The 20,148-nt window shown below is 41.5% G+C and overlaps 1 protein-coding gene across 1 annotated transcript in view; it reads left to right on the top strand.

Moving 5' to 3' along the window:
- The first annotated feature begins 7,704 nt into the window (after positions 1 to 7,704).
- LOC138150679 (glypican-3-like) overlaps positions 7,705 to 20,148 on the top strand; it is a 309,958-nt gene continuing 297,514 nt past the window's right edge. Inside the window, exon 1 of the mRNA XM_069074102.1 lies at positions 7,705 to 7,832. The gene's annotated coding sequence lies outside the window, so the exon portion shown is untranslated. The remainder of the gene's footprint in view (positions 7,833 to 20,148) is intronic.

Raw genomic sequence — 20,148 nt, 5'->3', positions numbered from 1 at the left:
TGTATATGTGTGTGTGTGTGTATATATATATATATATATATATATGTATACATACATATATACGTATAGGAGGATGTAGGTGTGTATAAATATATATGTGAGGGTGTGCATATGTATGTACATGTATATATAAACAGAGAGCACAGGATTGGTTGAATATGAAGGGACGATATCTAAAAAATAAAATTAAGAGGTGAGAGAGGAATTTATTGGGAGAAGGAAAAAGGGAGAGATAGAATAGGGTAAATTATCTCATATAACAGAGGCAAGAGAAAACTGTTACAATAGAGGGGAAGATCAGGAAGGTGCAAGGGAATGGGACAACCTTACTCTCAATGAATTTGACTTGAGGGAATAACATATGCTCAGTGGGGTATCTTACTCTATAGAAAGATAGGGGGAGGGGGATAAGAGGAAGGATGATAGAGGGAAAGGCAGATTGGGGGAGAGGATAGTTAGAAGCAACCACTTTTGAAAAGGGACAGGGTGAAAGGAGAAAACAGAATAAGTGGGGGGGGCAGGATAGGATGGAGGGAAATATAGTCTTTCACAATATGACTACTAGGGAAATGATTTGGGTAACTACACATGTACAACCTATATTGAACTGCTTATCTTCCCAGTGGGGGTGGGTAAAGAGGGAAGAAGAGAAAGAATCTGGAAATCAAAGTTTTAAAAAGAAATGTGTATTAAAAAATTTGGTTTTTTACATGCAACTGAGAAATAAGATATACAGGCACTGGGGTATAGAAATCCATCTTGCCCTACTAGAAAGTTGGGGGGGGGAGATGAGGGAGAATATGAGATAGAACAGATTGGGGGAAGGGGTCTTCGGTAGGCTCTCTATTTTGGGGTAGGGGTAGGGGAAAGACAGGGAGAAAAAATTGTAACTCAAAATCTTGTGGAAATGAATGTTGAAAATTAAAAATAAATGAATTGGAAAAATTTTTTTAAAAAACCTTCCAGTTCCATATAATGCTATTATTGTTTCTCCCCAAGCCTTCCCTACTTTCCTGTTACTCTTGAGGGTGCCACCATTCTCTTTCTTAGACACCCAGGGTCAAAACCTGTCAAGGCAATCAGTTTAAACTTGCTAACTATGTGAGTGTGGGCAAATCACTCAACCTGGGTCTGCCTTAGTTTCTTCCCATGTAAAATGGGAATAGTACCTACATCCTAGGGTTGTTGTGAGAATAAAATGGAATAATATTTGTACAGTGATTAGCAAAACCTGAAGTCCTATACAAGTGCTGTTATCATCATCATCATCATCATCATCACCCAATGAGTTTTGTGTCTGGTGCAAAGTTAGCAGTGGGACTCTGTTGGATAACAGAATCAAGATTACAAAGACTTTCAAAGTCTGGAGCATTGAGCTGAGATGAATATAATGCCAGATAATAGAGGCAAATATACACGTGGATTCAAAAAAACTGGGTTAATGTGTACAAGATTAGGTGTGGCTAAGTAGGAATTCATCTGAAAATCATTTGGGGTTTTTAGGGAACTCCAGACTCAATATCAGTCAGTAATTTGATGTAACTGATCAGAGTTAATTTTTTTGAGGCTGTTTTGATGGTCATAGTGTCCAAAACCAGGGAAAGGAGGTGATCAGACACACCTGGAATATTGGATTCAGCTCTAGATACGCATTTTAGGGAAGACATTGATGAGGTGGGGAGATGACCGAGGCCTAGCAATAACACCATCCAAGGATCTGTTGAAGGAACTGAAGCATAGAGAAAATAGAAAAGTGAAGGGGGTGGGCTGTGATAACGGCCTTCCCATACTAGAAGGGCTATCACATGGCAGAAGGCTTGGCGACAATACACAGGCTTCAGAGCTATGAGTGGAAATTTCTGGCATGCAGATTTAAGCTTAATTGTGAAGGAAAACTTCTTAACAATGACTGATGGAGAACAGAAGGAAGGCTGAAGGTATTTCACTAAAGACTGGAGGCCACTTGCTGGGTTTCTTATAGAGGGTCTTCTCTTCTCAACTGAGAAGAGCTTGGAGTCTCTCGGAGGCCTTCTAAGTCTGAAATCTGGCCATTCTTGGGTCTCCTTATCTTATAGGGGAATAAGCTGTGACTGTGGGATGGGGAGTAACAGATCTCTGGACATGAAGCCCTGAAGTGAGTTCTCAGACCATTCTAGGCTTTGAATTTCTATAGTTTCTGGTTAGCTAACAGGCCACTTGGCTACTCGGGTTTTATCTTCAGAACCTTTAGGCAGAGAGGGCAGTTGTCCCAAGTCAGAATTGCCTATTTTTTGGTTACCATGTTTGCTCCTAAAGTGCCAGAGTTTTTGTTCAGTAGATGTACAGAGTGACTCCAAGTAGCCTCTGACTCTCGACTTCCCTGTTTTAGATCCCACTTGTTGACACACCCCAGAAAAAAGGGGGAGTAAGCAGTGAGCTACACTTGGCTTGCACTGTAGCAGCACAAATCAAGCGGTGGTGGGAGCTTCTTCCTCATAATGCCCATCCCTTGCCTGTGAGCCTCCAAATACCACCAGTACAGAACTGAAACAGCAGGGGCTGAGCTGGGCCTAGGAGGAGTCTGACTTCACGCATAAGACCAAGTCAGAGCTCTCTCCAGCTAAGTATGCCTGTGCTTCTGACTTCAGCCTTTCCATCAGGGTTCCCAGCATTTAGTCACCTTGGCCTAGCTTCCCTCTCACTTGACTCCTCAGGTCCGATCCTTTGCCAAGCCTGCCAGTTTTACCTCCCCATTATCTTTCCTGTCTCTCCCCTTCTCTCTGTTCCCATGGCTACCACTCTAGTACAGTACATTACCACTCAGTTATCCCATCTATAAAGTGGCAATGATAATAATAACACATATTCTATGTAACTCACATTAGAAGGTTGCTAGGTGATGCAGTGGGTAATAATGCTAGACTTGGGAGTCCAGAGGACCTGACTTTAAATCCTTCTTACTAGCTTTGTGACCCTGGGCAAGTCTGTGGGTCTCAGGTTCCTCATCTGCAAAATGGGGATGATAATAGCGCCTACCTCCCAGGGTTGAGATGGGCAGTATTGCGTGAGGTATCATGTGGACAGTCCTGGACACACCTGAAAGTGCTATGTAAATGCTGGCTATTATTTTAATGCTGACATATCACAGTGGGCTTGCAGCAGCTCTTCTGGCTGCCATGTGCCCCTTTCCAATTCATCTTCCATGCTGCTGCCAGACTTATCTTTATGCCTAGATCTGGTTCTGTCCCTTCTCCAACTAATGCCCTCTGTGGCTCTCTATTGTCTAAAATACAGTATATGAGAAATAGAATATACAATAAAATAGAACAGATATTAAGTTCTGAGCTGACCCGGCATTCCAGGCCAGGTTACCATCTGGGTTTATCCCAGCCCATTCTACATGCATTCTGTGCTGCAATTGAATATGGCAACTGTGTTTCACTGAATTTGCAAATGTGCCCTGGACTTTTTTGCCTCCCTGATTTTGCCTGAGTGTAACCTCTTCCTGGATTGACCTTCCTTTTCTCTTGGTTTCAACCCATTCTATAAAGGGTAATTCAATTGTACCTCCTCCATGAGGCTTTTCTTGATCTCTCCTCTTGTCCAGCCGATAGCACCCTTTCTCCCTCTGACCTCATACAGCACAGGGTTTTGAAATCCTCTTTTGACCCTATGGTAATATTATGTGTTATTTATTATCCGTGCATACATAATCCCACCAGGAAGGGAGGAAATGTCTCTGAAACAAATTTTATACCTGTCCTAGTGTCAAGCATAGTGCTTTCCCCCTAATGGGAGCTTAATAAAGGTTTTCTTGAACTTAATTGAATCATTTAATATATATGCATATATATAATATAATATCATACATGATTTATTTTATGTTATATAACATATCAAACACATACATATATGTATATGCACATACACATTGCATTGTTGTTCAGTTACTTTTCAGTCATGTCTGACTCTTCATGACTCCATTTGGGGTTTTCTTGATGAAGATACTGGAGTGGTTTGTCATTTCCTTCTCCAGCTCATTTTACAGATGAGGAAACTGAGGCAAACAGGGAGAAGTGATTTGACCAGGGTCACACTGCTAATAAGTGTCTGAGGCTGGATTTGAACTCAGGAAGATGAGTCTTCCTGACTCCAGGCCTGGCACTCTAGCCCCTGTGCTACCTAGCCCAGAGAGGGCAAAGCTCTGCACAGTCTCACACAGTAGCACCATTGGGGTGAGACGGAGGTCCTATGTCTCCCAGGCCTCTTGTGTCTCTGCAGTTTTGCCTCTTCTCATTAGGAAAACCACAATGAGGCTTTAACAGATTGAGCCTGGGACTGACTCATAGTTCGCATCACCCATTTGAGGTTCATTCTATGCTTTCCTATGTCTCAGGATTTTCTAGATTGGGATAGTTGGGAGCAAATAAAATGATGTGTGGATAGAGGGAGAGACAAGGAGGATGACTATGGTAGGATGAATAACAATGTGGTGTGCTTTCTGTGGAAGCAGCTGGGGGCCATAGGGAGCTGATTGGGCACTGGACCTGGAGTCCCAAAGAGTCCCTGTGTTGGGATCTTGCCTCATATCCTTACTAGCTGTGTGATCCTGGCATAGTAATCTTGGAGTATTATTAGAATCAAATGAAATCACATAAAGCACTTTGAGAATGTCCAGGTGCTATGTCAATGTTAGCTGTTTTAGATATCATTCTAATGACCTTACTAGATTAGAAGCTTCATGATTAAAGGCCAGGTCTTATCTGAACTGTGTATCTTTTGTAGAACTAGCTCAGTGGTCACAACATAGGGAATTTATCAAATAAATGAATGAGTAAGTGAGGTCAGGTTCAATTCAACATCCATTTCTCATATCCTGGATGCAGGTTACCATCCTATGGACTGGGGAGACAAAAACCATCACATTGCCTCTTTCTTCAGTAACTTATGTTCTACAGTGGGTGCTATGGTTGTCATATAAAGTAAAGGAGACACCAAACCAAATGTGCTAGGAAAATTTGATGAAAATATGATATACAACTGGGAGGTCAAGGAAGTCTGCACAGAGAAGGTGATAAATGAACTGGGTTTTGAGGGATCCCAAGGATTCCAAAAAGCAGAAGGAAAGAGGTAGTGCATTCCAGGCATAGTGGATATGCTGTACACATTCATGGGCATGGAAGCTTTCCTATTCAGGGAATAGGAAGTGTGGTCCCGTTGGGCCAAAGTATGGTGTCTGAAGGGGAATAGTATGAAATTAGGCTGAAGTGGGAGATGGGAGAGATTGGGAGGGCCTTAAATGTTAGGCCAAGGAATTTTTTTTCTTAGAAGTAGTGGAGACCTACAGATGGTTTGGGGACTAAGGTGGGGAAAGAAGGGAATAAGTATTTATATAATAGCACCTACTATATGCCAGGCACTAGGCTGAGATATTTGGGGGGAAGTAAAATGCGTGGACCAAGGGAGCAATGGGGAGGAGAACGATTGGGCTTTTTCCAAATATTAGATCGTTAGATATTCACAGCCTTCCCATGCTGTTATTATCTCCATTCAACAATTGAGGAAACCAAGGTAAACAGAGATTAAATGGCTTGCAGTCATATAGCTATTAAGTGTTTGATGCTGAATTTGAATTCAAGTTTTCCTGACTCCAGGCCCACTGGAGTTCACTACATCAACTAGCTGTCTCAGTAGCTATATAGTCAGCCTTGGGAAGCTTATTTTGGTGTATGTGTGAAGGATGGTTTGGAAATGGTGTAAATTGAAGGCAAGGATACCAATTAGGAGGTTGTTACAACGGTCCACGCAAAGCTTCGGAACCTGAACCTTCCTGACAATAGGTTGTATTAGTTAGTCTTCTGAAAACTAAGATAGCATCATTTCCAAATGAAAGATTGTTGGACTTGAAGCCAGGAGGCTCAGATATAAGATCTCATACCTCCTTCCCTTGACCTTTTCTCTCCTCTTTCCTTGTCTCTCTTCCTCTTCCTCCTCCTCCCTTCATATCCCACCATGGGTGTTTTCTTGTCGTCTTTTCTGCATGTTTTCATTATGTGTTCCAGACCACTTGATCTCCAGAGACCATGCCCTGGAGGAGTTAATATACTCAGCTTTGGAAATCCTACCCTGAGCCTGAACTGTTCCCATTGGTGAGGGAGGGATGCAAACTCATATGACCCCAGACCAGACCATAGTGCACATCCCATATTATTTACTTTGGTTGCCCTTCTGCCATGTAAACTGAGTGCCCTGTACCTCCACTCCCATTGCTTCTGGAAAGGGCAGTGCCAATTGATTCTCCTGTGGCCCTATTCACTATCCCCAGAACTTCCACACCAAAACTCCCTTCCCTGGTCACCACTGTCCTATGTGTTGTCTGCTCCTATTAGAATGCAAGTTCCTTGAGGGTAGGGACTGACTCAATTTTTTTATTTGTATCCTGGTGCTTTGCATGTGATGTTTTGTAAACGCTTTTCATGTATTCATTCTTTCTCCTTCGCTATCCCCCTTATTGTTCATTCTTCATTTTTCTTGCCCCCATTTAAACTACCCCCCCAAAGTATTTTGATGTCACAAAATCATTTTTCCCCTTCTTTTGATACCACTGTGGGAGTGGATCTAAGTTTCAGAAGTGAGTGAGCTAGAATCTCTCACAAGAGATTTTCACCCAGGTAACATTTTTACCTGTCATCATGGGGATTTATCCAGTAATGGATGATTCACAGCAGAGGGTTTGGGCAGTTGATAGGCTGATTTCCCTTCTCCCTAAGGCATTTTTAGAAGAGCCCAGTGAGCTATTGCATTAACTTTGTTGTTAATGCTGTAGCATAAATCTTATACCAAAAATAGACTTGTAAGTATTGAGAGTGCTCTGCAGGTGGGTGGGTTTCCATCATCCTATGTGGGAGGAAGAGCACTGGACTTTGAGCCAGAAGCTGTGAATTTGAGAATTGGGCTTCGCTTTGGAACCTTGGGGAATGTACTTGACCCCTCTGAGTTGATTTTCTTATCTGTAAAATAGGGCTCATTGCCTGTCTTATTTAACCTCATCATCAGGGCTTGCCTAATGCTTGAATGAGGTAACGTATGTGGAAGCTGTTTGTCAATCATGAAATATGATTTTGTTGATAGTGTCTCACCCAATACTTCCATTTCTTCCAAAATGCAGAAATACTGTTTTGTGAATTCTCTACCCTTCTAAACAGAAAGTACCATTGGAAGGTATCAATCTCATCTGTTCCATGTACACAGACCTTGAAATGCACTCTTACCTGTAGAGAATTCTTGAATAGGGCAGCTCTGGAGTGGTCTCCTCAAAAACCTGTGTCATTCTATCATTGGTAGTATCGTGGGACCCTCAGTTTCAGACTAGAAGGTTCCTTAGAGATTGCCTGACACAAACCCTTCACTTTCCAGATGAGGTTACTGATGCCCAGAGAGGGGAAGGGATGCACTCATGATCACCTGGCTAGTAATTCTCAGTACTGGAATCAAAATTCGTGCCGTCTGAGTCCAACTCCAGTGCTCTCTATGCTCTATGTCTTTAGACCTTACTAAGCATTGAAGGCTACAGAGCCGTCTTTTCCCATTGGATTAGGAGCTTTGTCTTTGTCTGGGATTTTTCTGGGAGTGGGGGAGCAGTTGGGGAACATGGCAAGCTTGGTTTCTACTATCATGTTGGTGGAAGCATCCTAAAGTGACATTTCCCTTCTTTTTCAGATTGGCAAGCTCTGTGCCCATTCTCAGCAGCGGCAATATAGATCAGCTTATTATCCTGAAGATCTGTTTATTGACAAGAGAGTATTAAAAGTTGCTCATGTAGAACATGAAGAAACCTTATCCAGCAGGAGGAGGTGAGAATTTGTTTTGTTTTGTTCTGTTACAACACACAATTGGCGACTGTGTCTTAAGGTTAAACATAATCTTGAAGAGAAGCTTTATAAATGCACAATGTACAACCCTTCTGAGTAAAGTGTGTAATTAATTAAAGTGTGTCATCTGGGCATTTTAAAAGAAGGCTCAGGTAGCATTATAACATAGCCAGCCCATTCTCATGAACTCGTGGAATGTGAGAGCTGAAAGGATCTTAGCACTCATCTGACTCCCAGATATCAAACGAGTGGCTGTGCATGGCCTAAGATGCTCCCACCTGTGGCCAGAACTGGATTAAAATGTGATGGGGAGATAGTCAACAAAACAAGTAAAAATTCAATATAATATAGATAGAATTACATTTTAGAACTAAGTCAGGGGTGGCTAGGTGGTGCAGTGAATAGATCATTGGCCCTGGAGTCAGGAGGACCTGAGTTCAAACTTGGCCTCAGACACAACACTTACTAGCCATGTGACCTTGGGCAAGTCACTTAATCCCAATTGCCCTGCCTTTCCCCTCCAAAAAAAAGAACTAAGTCAGTATGCAGCCTTCAGAGATCCTGGGATATGGTTTCTGGGTCTGACAACACTGTTCTAGCCCAACATCTCATTTTGCACAGAAAAGAATGGAGGCAGAGAGAAGCTGAGGACTTGTCTAAAGTCACGCAGCTCCTAAAGTGCCATTATGTGTAACCATCAAAGGAACACAGGGTACAGTATTTAGAGTAGGCTCCTTCAGATACATTTGTAGATTAAATCATAAAATGTCAGAGCTACAGGAGACCTTAGCAACCATCTCGTCTGGTTGTTAGGAGGTAGTATGGAAAGAAAGCTGGCTGGAATCCTAGTTCTATTGCTTTTACTACCTGTGTCTGGCCCCAACTCAGTCCTTCCTTTCTCTGGGCCTCAGTTTACTCATCTGTCAAATGAGGGATTTGGGCTTGGTGACCTTGCCTGCTGTTTGACTCTGAAGTCTGTGAGTCTCCTTGATTTATAGAGGAGGAGACTGAGCCCCAGAGAGGGACCAGTGAGTTGCACAAGGTCACAAAGCTAGACTGGCCTTGAGCCCAGGTCTCCTGATTCCCAGCCCAGCGCTCATAAAACACTTTATGCTAGGAGTCTGGCTGGGCTGGGCTTTTTTTTAAATGACAGTTTTGGCTGCTCCCATCGGGAACAACAATGCCTTGTGGAGGCATTAGCTCTAGACTGGCTTGGACACAAAGAAGCCGGGTGAGCATACATGCACCGACGCACTGCTCTGACTGGAGGCTGCAATCGATTGACTGCCTCTTGGTTCTTAAGTCTTAGGACTGCACTTGAAGGGCTGAATAACAAGTAATGTACCAAAGGTTGTGGCAGCCAGAGGAAGGCAGCAGAATGGAATGGGAAAACCCTAAATGAGGACTCAGAAGACACGGCTCTGAGACTCAGCTCTGCTACCGGCTGCCTTTGTGTCCTTGAATCAGAGGACGAGGGGATTTTAAAAAATTCAATAACTGTTCATGTGTTGGTCATGCTTATCATGTGCAAGGTACTGCTAGGCATTGAAAAGTGTCTAATACATGTTTTTCAAAGTTGCCAATTGGCAGTCAGAGCAACTGTGCACTCAGTTTGGGGAACCTGGGAAAAGTGGCTTTTCCCTTGCCCAGTCACACCTTTTGGCAGAGAGGTAGTGGACAGTGGGTGTAAAATGAGGCCAGCACTGGCAGATGTGGCCAGCGGGTCCGTTTGTTTGGCTTAGCTGTACTTCTTTATTAAGAAAGAGGGTCCTTACTGGGGTCGAAGGGGGGTCCATTGGGAAGTGACAATTTTTTAAAGAGTATCAATGAAAAATGACAAAAAAACAAAAGGCGAATTCATGATACCAGAGGCCCCCTAAAGAAGCCTTCTAGAGTCCCGTCAGACAAGCAGCTGAAACAGCCCTTCCTCAGTCTGGACACAAAGGCTGCCTCACCCCCTCCTTGGTAGTGGCAGAAAAATTGACATCAGCACTTTGAAATCTCACTCAACAGGCAGAGCAGTCCTTGTCTCCCCCACCTCTAGGGAAAATTGGCCCCATTTTGTAGTTGAAGGCAAGAAAGATTTGGCAAAAGGGGGGGGGGAGGGGCGCCTATTCCTTAGCTCAGATCCTCTTCTTCAGAGATCATCTATGATTATACCTTTGTGAAATTTATCCTCATAGGATCATGGGATTGGAGATTTTAAATTGAAATGGACCTCAGAAACCATGTAGTCCACAACCTGCCCCCCTCCCCCATTTATGAATATGCAAACTGAGGCCCAGGTAGTAAACAACAGAGATGGGATTGTAGGCTTTAGAGCCAAAAGGACCTTAAATATTTTCAGGTTCCTCATTTTCAATATGAATAAACTAGTGGCCCAGAGAGAGGAATGTGTTTGCCCCAAATCACACAGGTAGTTAGTAACAAAGACAAGATTTAGCCTTGGATCCTTTGGTTCTAAATTGAACATCTCTTCACTACATTATTTCGTACCATTCAGTCCAATGGCGGTGGGGCGGAATGAAGCTGTGCTGCCGTTTTCCTTCTCCTAGATATTTGGGGGATTTCTCTTGGCAGCCAGTAGATGTGTCTGTCAGTTACACTGCAGTCTCTACACAGTGTTCTGCTTGTCCCACATCGCCCTACCCCACCCCCAACCCCCATCGCCATTTCAATTGAAAAGAGAAGAAAGGAAGGGGCCATTGTCGTCACCATCCCTGTGGCGCAGGGGCTGCGTGTGGCGGAGGCAGCCTGTCTGGATCTGATTATGAGCTGCAAAGCTACTCATCTGTCTTATTAAAAAGCCCACTTGCACAGGAAGGAGTATGGCCTTTGGCTGTCTTTAGAAGTCATCTGTTTGAGTTGCCTGCCCCCATCTGGGTGCTTTGAGACCCACATCACATTTGGGGAGTAGCTTCATTGTGTTTCTCGTAGATTGAGGATTTTCAATATTCTTTTTGTGCAAATCACGCCTTCCAACAGCACTATCCCTGAGAACTCTGTTACAATAAGATGATACCCTATTAAGAATATTTCATACTACAGGTGAGGCTTTTCTTCGAGGAGCCGTGTTATGGTTAGTGTGGCATCTTCCCTGCTCCACTGGCATATATCAATAACCTTACCCTGCCTTTGTTAGAACCACAGAAGTGCTAACTCTACTGCCAGTTTAGGGATAAGGCTCTCTGGACACTGCCAGGTTGGTCCTCGGACACTCGAAATGCCACCCATTTCTGGGCCCAGATGCAAAGCTTCTCCTTCCTGCCCATTAGGCCCTATGTTCAATGGACACAAGCTTCAAGAGCCCAAGGGCTGTGCCTCTGTGCCTGAGGACTTATTGGGATGATGTCTTTGCTTTGACACTTGGTTGAATTTTTTTTCCATTGTGTAATTGAAATAATGTTAGATTTCGATTCATAGGGCCCACATTCAAATCCTGGCTCTCCTGTTTATTTACCTATGTAACCTCAGGTATGTCACTTAACCTGTCTGGGCCTCAGTTTCCTCTTCTGTAAAATGAAGCAGCTGGACTACAATAATCTCTAAAGTCCCTTCTGGCTTTAACTATTATGACCTAGAGGACCTAGAACCCTCCTAATTATCTTTATTATTGAATTCCCATTGATCCTTTTAATGTCCAACTCCAGTATTATAATGAGCATTGGATTTGGAGACAAAACACCTTAGTTCAAAAAAAAAAAAGAAAAAAACATTTTATAGTGTTTGCTATGTGCCAGACACTGTGCACTTTAGAATAAACACTTTACAATTATTACCTCATTTGATTGTCACAACCACCCTGGGAGCTAGGTACTATTATTATCCCCATTTTCCAGATGAGGACAATGAGGCAAGTAGCAGTTAAGTGACTTGCCCCTTATTAACACAGTTAATGTATGTATCTGAAGCCAGATTTGAATTCACATCTTCCTGATTCCACGCCTAGCACTCTGTCTGCTGCTACCACCTAGCTGCCCTGTTACTGCCCCTGTGACTTTGAACAAGTCACTTAATGACTCTCAGCTTCAATTCCTTCATCTATAAATGAAGGGGTTAAACTTCCAGCTATAGATCTATGACCCTATAGTCTATTCATATGCTAAGAATCTTCAAGTCATTACATTGCAGATACTATTGAACTGAAATTAAAAAAAAAAGAAACTCCTGACCCTTAAGGATTTCTTCCACACTTGCATATAGAGGGCATCTTGCTCTCCTTTTTTTATGAAGATAAATTCAATTGCTAAGATCCTCTTCTTTCTTTCACCAGAAGCAGGGGGAGAAGGTTTTGTTTGTCATGGACCGCTGACCCAGGCTTCATGTTCTCCTTGGTGTAGACATTTTAATGGTACACAGTCCAACCCATTGAGACCCTCTCATCCTAGGTGACTCTTGTCCATGTCTGTGAATTTCCACAGAGAAAACTTTCTCTGTTTCTTTATACTTGCTTTTTGTCCCACTGCAGCCAGATACTTAGAGGGTTGAACTCTGAACTTTCCTTGGCTCTGTTTGCCAGAATCCAGCATAAGTAGGAGAAACTAAAAGATTAGTTATGTCCTTTCTTAGGCTTCCAGGAAAAGCCAGACTATCGTACTAACATCCTGACTGGTCTCTTCGCCTCTAGTTGTTGTTCACTCCCACCCACCCTTTATTCAGTTTCCAAAATATTTCTGACCATTTAAGTCCTTTGCTCAAAAATAATTAGCAGTTCTCTGTTGGGGAAGCTTGGTGGCACAGTGGATAGAGTTCAGGGCTGTGTTCAAATCTGACTTTAGGCAAGTATGAGCTATGTCACGCTGGGCAAGTCACTTCACCCTGTTTGCCTCAGTTTCCTCAGCTGTAAAGTGAGCCAGAGAAGGAAATGGCAAACCACTCTAGGAGCTTTGCCAAGAAAACCCTAAATGGGGTTATAGAGAGTCGGTGGACATGACTTAAAAATGACTCAACAGTCTAACAGTTCCATATTGCTTCTAGGATAAAAGGCAAACCCGTTAGCCTGTCATTGAGACCCTCCACCATCTGGTTCCAACCTATCTCTCAAGCATTATTTGACATATCCTCCTACCTTTTACTAACTCTGGACTCCAACCAAAATAGCCTAGTCTCCATTCCCTCATTCTAGGCCTGCCTTTCCTTGCCTCCATTCGTTTGTACAGGCTATCTGCTACCTGTGCTTGAAACCCACTGGATGACCTGTAAGGTCGCTTCAAGTTCTGAGAACCAAGGAATTTGATGAGTCTTTCACATCCATATCTGTCAAGGTGCTTCTCTTCCCCCAAGGGTCAGCTCAGGCTCCATGTTCATCACAAATCCTTTCTGAGTCCCTCAATAGTTAATGTTCTCTCCCTCCTCAGATCTTCTTGCAGTATTTTGTCTGTGATTCTCCTTGATTTTTCTTTTTGCTTTTTGGAGGGGGGAAGGCAGGGCAATTGGGGTTTAGTGATTTGCCCAAGGTCACATGGCTAGTTTTTGTGTTAAGTGTCTGAAGCCGGATTTGAACTCAGGTCCTCCTAAGTCTAGGGCCAGTGCTCTATTCACTGCACCACCTAGCCACCCCAATTCTCCTTGATTTTTGTGTCATTCTATCTTTTATTATACTTATATGTATATATGTGAAACCTCCTTCCATTAGATTATAAGCTCTCTGAGAGGAGAGTTTTTTAATCACTTTTTCTCTTTGTATGTCTAGGAACTTGCACATAGTAGGCATACTTAAGAAATGCCTGTTGAATGAAAAAGTGTTTATTAGAAGGCCCTGCTGGGGGTCAAGTTTCTTCAGTCATGTACTATTTTAGTTAAAGTGGTGGCCAAGAGTTCTGAGGTGGGAAAAGGCCTAAGGGGTAATGTCTTCATTAAAGAAAAGAACATAATTTCCCAGAGACTAATGACCATATTCTCTTTCCTTTATGGGGGGAAACTGCTCAGCCATCCGCTTTTAGTCTTAGAGTTCCAACTCTTGGGGACTGCAGCATTGCCTTGTAAAACAGTTCCTTGCTCCTATTAGCCTGTAATTGAACCCATCTTTTTCTTCTGTGTGAAGCTGTGATGTTGACTTTTATTTTCTGAGCCCCATACTAAGCCTCTTCCTTTGGAAACTGATAGCCATCAAGAGTGGCCTGGGATAACAGAAACCGACAATTTGGGACTCGGGGCTTCTCAGTGCCTTCTATGCTAACAGAATTCTCTGGATCAGGCATCTGCATCCTCCTACCATAGCCTGGCTTTAAGAAGACTCCCTTTGGCTAAAAGGAAGCTCAGGGTTGGGAGCTCTTTTTCAATCTTATTAGTAGAAATGAATAGCTCTATGGTAATGAAATGGAAAATTGTATTAATGCAGGGAGATCATTCCTGCGTGTCTCTTTTGGCCCTAGCTCTGAACAGAAAGCCCTGGGAGGCATTTTGGGGCTTAGGACTCCTGCAGGCTCTGAAATGAGATGCAACCCCTGGGCCTCTCTAGAGGCCTGTACATTAGTCCAGACTTTTCTTAGCCTGAGTAGTGAATAATTATTCCAATGCCTGAGAACTCCCTAGCTTCCATCTCCCATAGCTGAGCAAAGGCTAGATAGAGAGAAAGTTTGAGCTTTTCTTCTCTGCTTGGAGGCATTGAGAGACAGTGAAGTGGAAAGAACACGGGCCTGAAATCCAAAGACTACTACTTAGCAGATATGTGGGCATGGGAAAGTTACTAGAGACAGCTAGGTGGCGCTGCAGTGGGCAGAACCCTAGGTCTGGAAACAGAAAGACCTGAGTTCAAATCCAACCTCAGATATTTACTATCTGTGTGACCCTGGGCAAGTCACCTTCCGCTCGCCTCAGTTTCCTCAATTGGAAAATGAAAATGATAATAGCACTTACTTTTCAGGGTTATTGTGAGGATCTAATGAGACAATAAGTCAGTTCTGCTATAACAAAATATATGTGCTCCCCAAAATCACCTGTGCAAAATCATACATAAAAACAATAGAGCTTATGGGGAAAATGGAGTTAGAGGCACAAGCTCAACAAGTTTGTCAATAACACAAAAAAAGAGACATTAACCTAATAAAAACAGTGTGGAATTATGCATGTTAAATGGTTAAGAAATAGATAGATGCCCCAATGAATATTGGCTGCATTTTGGTCTTTCAGCTATTACTAGGGCAGCACAAAGTCTCCAAGCAAGTTGGGTAGGCCACAACTCTGGGCCTTGGGACTAGAGGCCATGGCAGAGAAGGAGTTGGGAGTGGTATTTGCTAGCCCTTCTCTGCCTATAGTGCCTAGTGCACCAGAACATATAGAATAAATATGGCACTTTACCTTGACAAGATCTAAAGTTTGCTTGTGGAAGTGGGCCTTGGAGGGTATAAGCTTGTGAGCTGTTGTGAAATGGAGTATTTTGCTGCATTCTCTACTGTAGGAGAAAACTCAAAATTCATATTATAATCAAAACTTTCCCCAATACATCAATTGGGTTGAAACAAATTTGCCTTTTTAAAATGTTTTATAGCAGGATTGATCATAAAGAACTTAGCACAGTGCCTGGCACATGGTTGGTGCTTAATAAATGCTTTTTCCCTTCCCCACTTCACATCTCTGATCCTCAGTTTCCTCATCTGTGAATGATGATGATGAGATATTTTACAGGATCGTTGTTAGAAAAATGTTTTATAGATTGGCTGGAAGATGGCAAAGCAAATAGAAAGTAAATGAGACTAGCCTCTCTATATCACTTCAGAATTAGCATCAAATGTTCCACACAAAGAAAAAAGAAGAAACACACACACACACAGTCACTCAATCACACAGAAAAAATCCTCATAAGGTAAGATCTCACAGCAAAAAAAAATCACTGACTGAAAACATGAGTAAAAAAAAATGAAAAGACTCCAATAAAATGAATAATTATGAGAAAAAAAGAAACTGAAGCTAAGATTCCATAAGGAAGAAATACCTTAGAAAGGAAAGTACATCTAGCACAGAACTCTTCAGAATGGTTAATAAGTTCAATAAGAGAAATTAAGGAAGATCTGACATCCATAAAGATGAAATTACAGTCAGGAAGAGAAGTATAAACACATGTCGATAGCAGACTCTCCAATCTGGAAAATGTGGAGATTTTCTTTAATTAAAAAAAAAGTTTGATATATTTTCCTTTTGTCACCTTTATTTCTGAATATATCCATCCTATATCTCTGACTTGGCAAGCCATTCCTTCTAACAGAGAACAAGAAAGAAAGGGTTGGGAAAGGCAGTTATGCAAGACTAAATTTTTGGTGATAATTCTCATCAAAATGGTAGACTCCCTGGAGGATAGAATAGCAGAGGTAGCAGAATAAATACAAATATGAGTGGCAGAAATCAGTAGAACTTGAAGAATATTTGACAGTGGCACAGTGAGCTTCTGTGCCTGGAAAGGAGGGGGTAGATATAAGAGATATTGCGGGAGAATAATTGGTAGGAATTAGCAACTGATTTGTATATGGCAAGTGAGGGAAAGGCAAGAATCAAGGATGGTTCTGAGGTTATAAACTTGGGTGATAAAAATTATGATGAAAACAAGGCAGTGTGGAAGAGTTGTTTTAGCAGGGATGGTAGAGACTTCCATTTTGGATAGGTTGAACTGGAAATTCTAATGGGGTTGCCTGCAGATGGTGCTGTCCAGCAGACAGTTGCAGTGTGTAACAGCAGTTTAGAAAGAGAAATCAGTTGTCAGGCAGAAATTAAGTATCTGAAAATACTAGGCACCATTTTAGGTGTTGGAGATAAAAAATGTAAAGAAAACAATCCACACTCTCGAGGAGCTTGCAGTCTATCAGTATTTATCTATGTAAGTAAATATCTATATACAAATGCAAAATAAATGCAAGGTAATTTGAGGGTGAGTGCTAGCAGTTGGAGGAGATGAAGAAAGGCCTTATTTAGAATGTGGTGGTACTTATGCTATGTTTTAAAAGAAGATCTGAGTTCTATGAGGTTGTGATGAGAAAGTGGTGCCTTTCAGGCATGGGAAGGGTCAATGCAGTGGCACTGATATAAGAGATAGAAATGTGTATAGGTAACAAGTAGGCCAGTTTGGCTAGATTGGGGCTTATGTGAAGGGGAATAATGTAAATGAGTCTGGAAAGAGAAATTGGCTTCCAGTTGTGAAAGGCTTTGAGAGCTAAACAGAGAAGTTTATGATTCATCCTAAGAGGGAAAAGGGGTCAATGGAGTTGGGTGAATAGGAGAGTCAAATGGTCAATTGTGCACTTAAGGAAGAACACTTTGGTTTTTCTATAGGGGATGCATGGGAAGGAAGAGAGACTTGAGGCAAGGAGGTCAATTAGGAGGTTATTGCAGTAGTGTGGATCAATAAGGGAAAGAGTATTGAGAGAGAAGTGAGGAGGACCCACACTTGGTGGGCAGGGGAGAGATGACCCAGCATAGGAGATTGAGAAGGAACAGTCAAGTAAGATGAAGAGCAGAATCTTGGAAACCAAAGGAGGAGAGAGTATCCAATAGGAGGAGGTTACAGACTTCAACAGAATGCTAAAAAGGACTGGTTTTTAATATACTTATGGAAAGAACTGAATAGAAATAACAAAAAGTTTACTTTTTCTCAAACACTCATGAGATTTTTGCAGAAATTGATCATTTTTTCTGTGGCATAAAGAGCTCATGAATAAATTTAGAAAGCCAGAAATTTCAAAGGATGTGCTACAGGTGCAGACCTAAGTGGAGACTACAGATGATCTGCTAAATAATGAGTGGGTCAAAGAGCAAATTATAGAAATAATTTAAAGACTATATTAAAATCAAGGTCATAGTACAAAATATATGGGATGCAGCTAAAGCATTCCTCAGAGGCAAATTTAAATACTTGAAAATATATATTAACAAAAGAGAAGACCCATGAGCTGAGAATACAGTTAAAAAGAAATTACAAAGTCAAAAAATTAATAAACCCTAAACATGCACAACAGAGGGCCAGTTGGAAATTGAAGGTAAAATAAAAGATCGAAAACAAAAATAATTGAGTTGATAAGTAAAAGAAAAAAGGTTTTCAGAGACAAATAAAATTGTTAAAGCACTAGCCAGTTTAATTCTTAAGTGAGGAAAACCAAATTGCCCACAAAAGGAGAAATAATAAAGAAGAAAAATGATCAAAAACTATTATACACAATGTGTTCCCATAAATATCTCTCAAGCAATCAGTTCAGTGGGTGTTCCTTTAGAGTCTCAAAGGGGTGCCAGAGGAACATAAACCTTATGTCCAACTGATTTCTTATGATCCTTCTTTTTTGGTCATTTATCTCATTAAAGATATCTTTTGCAGCATTCCTTTTATGAAATTCATCATTGGGAAGATATTGTATGCTGCTTGATCATGTTAACCACGTATCTTTCTTTTGCTCATTGTGTGAACCACCATTTTGATTCTCTAGAGATCATGTTTACATGTTTTGCAGCCCTAAAGCATCCTCAACAGAAGGGATAAACTTGGGGATGGTGAAGACATTGTGCACTTTATCAGATACAATTTAGTTCCTCTGCAGTGTCCATCCAAGACAGATATAATCTTTTTTGGGGACCAGACCTATGATTTCACTGATTGAGGGAACTTCCTGTGAGGAAACTACCTCTATGCATACAGATTGGAATGTGCTCTATAGTTTAGTCTTAGAAAGGTGCCTCATATATATATTGATAAGCTAATGTAATGGGTCATCCATCCAACTGCATATTACAGTTGAAGTAATCCCCTTCATCCCCGTGATTTTTTTCTATGTGGAAGAGTTAGATCAAACTCTTTAAGGCGATTATGGATCTCATTTGAGAGACTATGCAAACTCCTGGGTCTTGATCAAAGAGTATAATATCATCCAGAAACAGACACATCTGAAGGACCTCACCATCCATAGGGCATCCCTCTTTTATTTGATACCCACCACGACAGTAGAAAATGTCTGTGGTGAGCTTATCTCCCACTTTGTTGCTTTCATTGTTGTTTGGTCATTCATTCGTGTCCATAGTTATCATTGCTTATGTCATGATAATACTCCACTGCGTCCATATGTGACACTATGGTTCAGAATAAAAAAATAAGGTCAAAGGCTCATAAACTACACAGAAACTTCTTGCAAATAAATCATGCCTATTTTCTTCAAGAGGAGTCAGGAAGCCCTGGACAGGGTGAGCACTGAATAACATCACTTACACACGTATAATAAATTGACTGTTACCTTAACAGAAAGGAAACGAATAGTTACTGTTTGGGGAGTCATTTCCAAATCCACTATCCATACACAGTTAGGTTGTCATGTCAGAGCAAGGATCAAATCGACCCCAAATCGGACAAGTTAAATATTGGAATATGTGGCAGTTGTATGACATCTAAACACATCAGTGAAACAAAAAAAGTTGACATGTACTATGTTCATTTCCTAACGAAGCTTAACTGAGGTAAAAGCAATAGTCACAATGAGACAACCAAAAGAACCTACAGACTAGCCAGTATGCAGGAAGGTGTGGCAGCCAAGAGGAGCGGTTGTTTAGAATTGAACCAAATTTCTTAAATCTTATACAGGAAGATTATGGACAACTATGACCCCTTAGACATAGTGAGAAGGTGCAGGAGAGTTTGGAGTTGGTAGAAAAGCAAAATTAGTTTGTAGAAAGCTTGAAGGGAGACCAAATTATGCCAGATCAACCGAAGAACATTTAAAGATGAAACTGGAAAGAGGACAACAGGTAAAAATTGGAAAAACCATGTCAATATTTCTATGGAAAACTGTTTTTCTCCATCCATGAGAGTTGGACCACTTTGAACTCTATCATTACAGTTTTTACATTGTAACATAAGGAAGCAAAAAATGGCATTAAAGTGCATATATAGAGGGAAGCTATGGCATATCAAATATACAGACATTGGAAGCAACAGAATTTTGAGTCAGGACCTGTTATGATCCAATCCCCTCATTTTACAGATGAGGAAACTGAGGTCCACTGATGGAAAAGGACTTTCTCATGGTCATACAACTAATAAGGTAGCAGAGTTGGGACCTGAACCCAGGTCTTTTGACTATAGGCCTGAGTAAACTGTAGTTACTATGTAGTTTATTTACTATAGTAAACTATATCATTAAACCCCTAATAAACTGTAAGTTCTTCAGTGATAGGATCTGCAACTTGTTTACCTTTGTACCCCTATCTCAGCATTTTGAGCAGAAAGAATTTTATTCAATGTTTGTCAAACTGAATGTGTGGAAGTAACTATGAATCAATACATGAAGGGCCTAGGATTTTGTGGATATGGAAATGACTGTAATTTATAGTC

The sequence above is a fragment of the Petaurus breviceps genome, unplaced genomic scaffold, assembly GCF_028583685.1.
Source record: "Petaurus breviceps papuanus isolate PSGF00001 unplaced genomic scaffold, PetGlider_PUasm1.0 90881, whole genome shotgun sequence".
NCBI lineage: Eukaryota > Metazoa > Chordata > Mammalia > Diprotodontia > Petauridae > Petaurus > Petaurus breviceps.
The sequence above is the reverse complement of the archived record's forward strand: the minus strand, read 5'-3'. Positions and strand labels throughout refer to the sequence as shown.